The sequence below is a fragment of the Euprymna scolopes genome, chromosome 25, assembly GCF_053919585.1.
Source record: "Euprymna scolopes isolate OS-2025 chromosome 25, ASM5391958v1, whole genome shotgun sequence".
Taxonomy (NCBI): Eukaryota; Metazoa; Mollusca; class Cephalopoda; order Sepiida; family Sepiolidae; genus Euprymna; species Euprymna scolopes.
In genome coordinates, this window is record NC_136506.1 from 70897917 (window position 1) to 70908319 (window position 10403).

Genomic DNA, 10403 nt, shown 5'->3' on the forward strand with positions numbered 1-10403 from the left:
TATACACACTAGAAGTTCAGCCCGACACTGCTCAGGCTCTATGTACTGTTCATAACTTTATGTGCATATGTATATATACATTAAAAGTTTGTTGACCCATGTCCAAGTAACCTACATCTAAAATTTCAAGTGTTTAGGCCTCAAATTTGCGGAGGAGTTTGGTAGAGTCTGCAAAGGTCAACTCTTCCAACTTTGACTTTTGGTCAGCAAATTTTCGCACAAAAACTGATTAAAAAAACTTGCTGCATGTCTGAATACCCCTTATGTAAAATTTCAAATGTTTAGACCCAAAATTGGCTGAATAGTTTGCTAGAGACCGCAAAGGTTGAATCTTTTGAACTTTGATCTATTGGCAGCCGAATTTTCAGTCAAACACCGATTAAAAATCTTGCCCTATGTCTGAATACACTTTATGTTAAATTTTGAATGATTAGACCAAAAATTAGCAGAGTAATTTGGTAGAGACCGCAGAGTCAATTTAAAAAACTTAAACTTTAATCCCCAATTTTGACCCCTTTATATTTGTTGTTTCGGGCTCAAATCAAATTTAAAAGTTTGATTCATGTCCAACTAACCTACATCTAAAATTTCAAGCGTTTAGACCCCAAATTGGCGGTGAACTTTGCTAAAGGTCAAATCGTTGAACTTTGACCATTAGACAGCCAACTTTCTTGCCGAAAACCGATTCGAAAGATTTTCCCGAATCTCAATACCCCTGATGTCAACTCTCGAATCTGTAAACCAGAGTTATTGTGTGGGGAAATACACACACACACACACACACACACACACACACACACATTATTACCATTATAGATATACTAGCAGTTCGGGTCCTATGTACTGTTCATAACTTTATGTGCATATATATATATATATATATATATATATATATATATATATATATATATATATATATATATTAAAAAGTGTGAATATGTACGGTAATGCCTTTCTATATAAAAGGCTTCCTTAACTACCACAGAGAAAAGTTGGTAAAGATCACAGACGTTAATCTTTTTTTTTTAATTTGACGCCAATTTTGACAACTTAACATTTATTGTTTTGGGCTCAAATCAAATTTAAATGTTTGACCCAGATCCAAGTTACCTACATCTAAAATTTCAAGTGTTTAGACCCAAAATTGGCGGAGGAGTTTGGTAGAGTCTGCAAAGGTCAACTCTGTAAACTTTGACCTATTGGCAGTGATGTTTCCGTCCAAAAACTGATGAAAAAGATTTCTGCATGTCTAAATACACTTTATGTAAAATTTCAAATGTTTAGACCTAAAATTAACTGCAGAGGTCAATTTTTTTTTTATTAAACTTTGACCCCAATTATGACCTCTTAACATTTATTGTTTTGGGCTCAAATCAAGTTATAATGTTTGATCCATGTCCAAGTTACCTCAACTTAAAATTTCAAGTGTTTAGACCGGTGGTTCCCAACCTATTTTGGGCCATGCCCCACCTAGGCATTTCTAAAATCCTGATGCCTCCCCTTTGTGATATTTAATATATAATATGGTATAGTAAGCCCAAGGGTGCACGTCCTACCCATTCCCCACCAAAATATTGCCATGCCCCACCGGTGGAGCATGCGCCCCACGTTGGGAATGATTGGTTTAGACCCAAAATTGGCGAAGGAGTTTGGTAGAGTTCTCAAAGGTCAAATCGTTGAACTTTGACCCCTTAACAGCCAAATTTATGGCCGAAAACCGATTAAAAAGATTTTCCCAAATCTCAATACACTTTATGTGAAATCTTGAGTTTGTATACCGAAAGTTAATAGAGTTATTTAGTAGAGAAATGTACACACACACAGACAGACACACATTTTCACACACACACACACACACACACACACACACATATATATACATATATATATGTGTGTGTGTGTATGTGTGTATTAACTTTTGAAATTATTACACTATATTTGGTACAATAAAATAATCACTACACAATTGGATCTATAACAATAAGTACGAATTGAATTAGAACAATTAAATCGAGAGAGCGAATTTTAGGTTTACAACTGGTTTTAAAAAGGGGAAGTGAAACCAACACTCATGAAAGAGGATCAAGTTGGCCATTTGAAAATTGCCTGGCCAGTTCAGTTGGCATTCCCTGATAGGACACCTGAGACAGTAAGCAAGGAACTTACTCCGTTCGAGAGACTGAGGCTAGGGTGGACTACTTTGGACTGCACAGGACATCAGTCGTCCCTCAGCAAATAGGAAAAAAGCCGTTTCAAAAATGGCTCACACCACGGCCCTCTGTAGTAATAATATTAAGGCCTAGGCACTAAAGTCATATAATCTACTGACGTCATTGAATTTATTCATGTGGATCTGGCCACGTGCCCCAAGAAACAACCGGAAGTAGATAACGTCTGATGACAAAACCGAAAGATAAATTTAACAGAGAAGTGAGCGAATGAAAAAGAGAAAAGGTAAAAAATGTAAATATATGACAAATAAATGTTACCAAAGGCAACGTTACTCTTCTACTTACCAGGATAAGTGTTGTGTTTTAACGGAATCTATAATAACCCTAACCCTAACTGTAGCTTTTAATCGGTTCGCTGCTAAAATAAACAGGCGATCGAAACGAAATCACGATGTCTTCGGGGCGTCAAAAATGGTTCAAAATTCCAAAAAAATAAAATAAATCCAACCAAGTGTCAGGAAGTATCACAGCAACAATTTGGGTACACGCAATTAAAAGAGAGAATTTCTTGCCAAGTAGAAAGTAAGGAAGTAAGTTTTTTTTTAGTGAACCTGAAAGAGAATAACCCCCCCCCTATAATTGTTTTTCGTTCGTTTTTTGGTTTTTGTTTTTCGCATTTTTTTTTCAGTAGATTATTATTGATTGAACACTAATACACCACATTCTTATAAACAAGTCAACATTTGAAAGGGAAGCTCATTTTTAGTGTATTAGTGTCCAATATTAGATATTTTATCTAACTGCTTTTCGCTCCTGGACAGTGGCAAAATAAGACGAACACAACAAAGGCCTACCTTTAAAATTCAACACAAATTTTATTAGAACCTTGTCTGCAAAAAATGAATGCTCTCTTTTGCCTCTGTAAACAGGGCTGGTACAACCTCGAATCTTCAACAGAAATTAATCATTAATTCATCTGTCTTTGAAGATATAAGTTTGCAGCCGTTGAAGGAGTCGATTTGATGCCATCTGATGTAAAAAGATTCAGTCCTCATACGACGAGGATAGTGTAGAAATGTTCAAGTCTAGCCGGCAATCCAAACCAAGAGGAAAGTCTCTAGCGGACTTAAATAATTATGTGCCTGTTTAGGCTTGAATAAAAAGTCTCAAAGCGACGAAAGTTGGAGGTTCCATTTTGCTTTACATGGAGGGTGAGTTCGAATATCCTTCTTTTTCGGACTGCTGCTTACAACTAAAAAGAAACGTGCAAATACAAAAATCCCGCGAAAGCGAAAGCTACGCAGTAAATAGAATCGACCGATCTGATTGGTCCAAAACAAACACAATGGAAGGCATCATGCAATTTTTAAATTTCTAACACAAAGCAATCATAATCCACTGACAAAATTGCAGAAAAAACAATACAGGGAGAAGGAAAAACTCTCATTTAGGTCCGTCGGTTCTTTTAAAAGTTTAATTATTAGTAAAATTTGAAATTTCATAACGATATTTCAAAAAAAAGTATTATCGAATATATTAATTATTTATCAAAGAAATCGTTAAATGAGTTGTCATCATCATCATCATCATCATCATCATCATCATCATCATCATCTATATATTAATACGATAGCGTGTGTGTTATTTTCTGTGTCACGCCTACACCCGGGTCATTTAATTATGTACTTCCATTTCTTGTCATAAATAATTTTACCAAGAATAGTTCATAAGTTTTGGTTTCGGTTTCGATTATAGCTGATGACACTTAAATCATCTATTTTTTTAAATAAATAATTTTATCAAGGATTCTTCATAAGATTTAGTTTCGGTTTCGATCATAACTGATGGCACTCCAGTAATCTATTTTTTTTTATAAATAATTTTATCCAGAATTCTTCATAAGTTTTGGTTTCGATTTCGATTATGGCTGAAGGAACTCAAGTCATATATATATATATACACACACACACATATATTTTTTCATAAGTCTTTATTTCGGTTTCGATTCAAGCTAATGCACCCAAGTCATATAGGTATATATTTTTTTAAATTTTGAAATTGCAACTTTATAATATCTAAAAATCGATAGAACATTAACTCTCTAAAAATATATACGAAATCTGTAAGAATTAAAATATCATATTTAAGTGTACTTTACGACCGGGCTTTGCCGGGTGTTCCTGCTAGGTTAGATAAATGCTTATGCAGTTTTAACAAAAAAAAGCTACAATAATATCAGAGAGTCTCCATTTATACTGAACATCTACAGAATGCCAACATCAATATATTACATATGAATGAGTCCCCCTGTGGGATTTCCACAAGTCTCGCTAGTTTATTATTATTATTATTATTATTATTATTATTATTATTATTATTATTATTATTAATAATAATAATAATAATAATAATAATAATAATAGAGTTTATTATTTTTCTTTAACTGTATGTTTGTTAGTGTCAAAAAAGCGGCAGGAGACGGTTGAAAAAAAACACAAAGAGAATGATAATATTAAAAAAAAAAATCAGGAAAAGAAAAGGTCAAACTTTTAATTAAATTCTACAACAGATTTTTGGGGTTTGCTTTACAATCCAAGAGATTCGAGAAAGTCATAATAAAAAACAATATATATATATATATATATATATATATATATATATATATATATATATATATATATATATAAAACAAATAAATGTTACCAAAAGCAAGATAAGTTAATCTTCTATCTAGCTGGATAACTTTTTAGTGTTTTATTGAATGTAAAATTTTGTTCGGAAACAAGTAATGTTGAACGTTCCACAAGCACAAGAAAAATTGCAATGTGGTATCTCATGTCTTTGAAATCTCAACAATGACTTAAAAAGTAGATACAAAATTCTGTTAGAAACCCAGCCGATAAATGTTCCCGTGACATTTATTGGGTGGGGTTTTAACAGTATTTTGTGTATTATTTTTATTTTTAATTTTTAACTTATTGTTGAGATTTTAAAAATATAAGAGATACAACACGGCCAATTTTTCTTGGGCTCGTGTAACGTCGACATTACTCGTTTTTCAAGCCGAATAAACATTCTACATTAGGTAAAACCACTAAAAAGTTATCCACCTAGGTAGAAGAGTAACTTACCTTACTATGTAATTGTTATATATTTGATATGTTTTACCTTTATTGCGAATCTATGCGGATTGTAAAACAAACCCGATATTTTTAATGTTTTAATATTTAATGTTTAAAAGATTACTGCAACTAATAACTTTGTTTATATTAATATTATTTGTTTAAATTTAATTTGTTTTTATTTTTGTTAACTTATCTTTTTTTTTCAGAAAAACTAATTTATGTTTTATTTTCGTTTTAAAAAAATATTTATTGTGGGTTTTGATTAAAAATATATTGTTCGTTTTTGATTTAAAAAAAAATACTATTGTTCAATTCGATTTAAAAAATACTGTTGTTGGTTTTGATTTTTAACAAATTGTATGTTATGATTAAAAAACATTCTTCATTTTAATGTTAAAAATATTGTTGGTTTTAATTAAAAAATATTTATCGTTTAATTTTAAGTTGATTATTTAATAATTGTCTATTGCTTAAATCCATATTTCATGTTTTGTAACATTTGATTGCCTTCTACTTCAAACATACTTAATTTTACATACATAATTTTTTTTAAACTCCATATATAATATTTTGATTGCAGAAATTTCCCTACGGACCAAAATATCGTAGGTTTGCAAAAACAGATGCCACATACATATTCATTATGTCTAGACTAAGAGCCCATATCTTATGTAACTTTAGAATGTCATTTTAGAAACATTTAGTCGTTATAATAAAATCCTGCATTTCATCTCAGGAGCAACATCATCACAATCGCACCATCTTTAGAGGACGTAGTTCCTATTTTTCTCTCTTACTAACAACTCCTCCTAGATTTAAATTCTCGTTCGATGAGGTAACTTTCCGTGATGAGAATTAAAATTCAAGTGTATTGCACATAATATCAGGACGGGGGTTTTAACGCCTTCCGCAGACGTATTTATCCTGAACATGTGTTGGTCTTGAGAAATTGAAGAGGAAACTTATTTGATTTTTGGCGGGCAAATCTTTATATACGTGTCTTCTCGAACGTTCCAGCCCGTTCACTGTATTTTTACGCGAGGGAGCGTAACATAGTTCCTTTTGTATTATGTGTGCGGTGGTGGTACTACGACGTCATGTTCCTTCCTCACTTCTTCGAAGTCGGCTTGAAAGTTTACATCGAAGTGTACCTGAATGTGATGATCCCCTGGTGCAATCAACGCTGGCAAATCCTAGGTGTGGCAGCAGAACAACGCCGGTCCACAAGTCTAAAGAGACCCAGCCTTGGCTTCAGAAGGAGTGCTACGAGTTTGTAACTTTCTGTCACTCGCTCCTCTCCTCCTTCGACCGCTGGACTACTTCGTTTGGTCATACATCGAGAACATCACTAAAATGACCTCCCGCAATACGAAAGCCAGCCTGATCGCCGCTATCCGTCAAATATTCGCCACGCTCCCCATAACGCTCGTGGAAAAGGCATCCCCCCAGTTCTGAACCTGTATCGAAGCGGTGATTGAAGCTTAAGACGACTACATTGAATAGATGTCAGCTCTATTTCATAATCAAGTTACCTGAACTGATTTTTTCATTAAAAGTTTTGAAATAAAGCTGTAGTGTTGTTTTCTTTAGGGCGAAAGCTTTATCGTTCCAGTCTGTATCATTTATACTTCTACTTTTTACTTAATTCTACTTTTATAATCAGGATCAAGTAAAGAATATATACCCTGTATCAGACGCCGCCGCCTGGCGGCGACTGGCGCACATTTCAACTAACACCGGTGATTCGACCTTGACATTGGCACAAGCACATGGCGTCGGTTGTTTGTAAACATGTCAAATAGCAAACATGCTCGAATATTCGCCAGCAATTTTTTTTAAAAATATATTTACAAAACTTTTGAAGATTTAAAAGAAAAAAATATATATTTACAAAACTTTTTTTTAAGTAAGTAACAAAACGAACGTATTTAAATAAAAGATATTTAAATAAATGGGTGTCTTTCTGTTTCGGATTTTTGCGACCAAGATTGATTTTTATTTACCGTGTTTGGGAGGGGGGTTCTGTGTGCGTTTTTAAGACAATTCAATATTTATTTAATTATTCTTTAAAACATTAACTTCAGCAACAATTAATATATTTTTAAAATAATATTTTTAAATATTAAATTTTGACGAATATTCGCGAGCAAGATTTTTTAAAAAATAAAAGATATTTAAATAATATATATTTTAATATTTAAAAATATTATTTTAAAAATATATTTATTGTCGCTGAAGTTAATGTTTTAAAGAATAATTAAATAAATATTGAATTGTTTTAAAAACGCCCCCCCCCAAAAAAAACCCACAGTACATAAAAATCAATCTTGGTTGCAAAAATCCGAAACAGAAAAAAAAAACATTTATTTAAATATCTTTTATTTAAATACGTTCGTTTTGTTACTTACTTAAAAAAATGTTTTGTAAATATATATTTTTTCTTTTAAATCTTCAAAAGTTTTGTAAATATATTAAAAAAAATTGCTGGCGAATATTCGAGCATGTTTGCTATTTAACGTGTTTACAAACAACCGACGCCATGTGCTTGTGCCAATGTAAAGGTCGAATCACCGGTGTTAGTTGAAATTAAGTGTTTCCTTTTCAGAATAAATATGTTTTTAACTCTTTTTCAAAGTGTTTTTTAATGTTTTATTAACTATTTGCTCTTTATATATATATATATATATATATATATATATATATATATATATATATATATATATATAAAGAGCAAATAGTTAATAAAACATTAAAAAACACTTTGAAAAAGAGTTAAAAACATATTTATTCTGAAAAGGAAACACTTAATTTCAACTAACACTTTTTATTTTAACTCATCACTGACTATATATATTTTAGTTTTCATTTTTAATCCTCATTTTCGCAATCCTGTATTTTTAACACCTGATGATGATTCATGGACGAATCGAAAGCGCTCGTAACAGCAACATGTATGGATCCTTTATTAATATTTTTGATTTTGAAACAAAAAAGACAATACGAAAAATTGAAAAATTAAAAAAAAGAATTATAAGACAAAATGTTTCCGTTGTATTTAATAATATTTGCTTGAATATATATATATATATATATATATATATATATATATATATATATATATATATATACTAGCAGGCCGCCTTGCATTGCCCGGTCGTAAAATACGCTTAAACATGAAATTTGTTTTAATACAGATTTCATATTTATTATTATATTAGTCGCAATATATAGTAATGATTTAAGAAGTTAAAAAAAAATGAGTCGTGCGCCACCACCGAGAATCGAAACCAAAATATTTAGCTTATGATTTACTTTTCCATTGACGTTAATGCGTGAGCTATGAAGACATGTTTGCTGCAAGGATAAACATTAAAACATGAACCAATAGCCATTACGTTACGCATGCATATTCGTAATGCCGTCGTTCGACTTTCACCTGGCAAATTCCTTCTTTAATTTCCACACTTTTGCACCGAGTTTTCCCGGCTAAAACCCAAATATAAAGTTATACATGGGTTCGAATACCCTATGTATTAAGTTTCATGTATGTAGACCAAAAATAGACAGAGGAATTTAGTAGGCCTTTTTTAAAACAAATATATATATATACGTATACATCTATATATCTATAAAAGTGAAAATGTCTGCCTGCGCATGCGCGTGTGTATGTGTGTGCGTGTGTATGTGCTTGTACATTTCCATACCAAATTACTCTGTCAATTTTCAGTCTACAGACCCGAGATTTAACACAAGGGGTGTTGAGATTTGAGAAAATCTTTTTAATCGGAATTCGTTCAGAAATTTGGCTGTCAAGGGGTCAAAGTTCAACGATTTAACTGTTGAAAATTTTACCAAACTCCTCCGACAATTTTGGGTCTAAACACTTGAAATTTTAAATGTAGGTTACCTGGACAATGATCAAACATTTTAATTTAAGAGGTCAAAATTAGGATCAAACTTTAAAAAAAATCGACTACTGCGGTCTCCACCAAATTACTCAGTCAATTGCTGATCTAAACGTTTGAAATTTTACATAAAGGGTATTCAGGGATGGGGCAAGCTTTTTAATCGGTTTGGGTCGAAAATTTGAGCTGCCACGGAATCAAAGTTCAAAAGATTTGACCTTTCCGGTTTCTAGCAAACTACTCAGTCAATTTTGGGTCTAAATATTTGAAATATATACATAACGGGTATTCAGACATGCGCCAAACATTTTAATCAGTTTTGGGGCGAAAATTTAGTTGCCAAAAGATCAAAGTTGAAAAAGTTGAATTTTCCAGATTAACCAAATTTTTTCTGCCAATTTTGGGTCTAAACACTTGAAATTTTAAATGTAGGTAACTTGGACATGGGTAAAACTTTTTATTAGGATTTGAAACCAAGATAATAAATATTAAGGGGGTCAAAATTGGGGTCAAAATTTTTAAAAAAATACCTCTGCGGTCCCTATGAAATTACTAAGATAATTTTTTATCTAAACATTTGAAATCTTACATAAAGTGTGTTCACACGTAGGGCAAATTATAAACAGTGCATAAAATCCGAGCAAAGCCGGGCTGAACTGCTAGTAGATATATATAGAAAAAGGTTTATTCAATCAAGAAAAAGGTTTATGTTTACTACAATCTTTTTATGCAAATATTACGCAAGTATAATATGATGTAGAATATCTGCATGAATATAATTTCACATAATAGTTAACTAAAGATGATCATCTCATAAGAAAACCGAAAAAAAACTAATCGGGAATACAATTAAATGAATGTTTTAAAGAATATGCAAATTAGCTAGATATTTTGCTGATGAATGCAATCCCACGACCCATATATAAGTTGTATTTTATTTTTTAAATAAATAAAAATAGAAAAAAAAGGGTTTTTAATATAAAATATCAATACACAAAATCTCAAATTTATAGGAGTGTACATATAGATATATAAGATATAGATAGAAAAAGGCACAATTAGGTTATCTCTCTCTCTCTCTCTCTCTCTCTCTCTCTCTATATATATATATATATATATATATATATATATATATATATAAAGCTGAACGTCTGTGTGTGTGTCTGGTCACGAATATGCTCCTATATGGTTGAGTATTATAG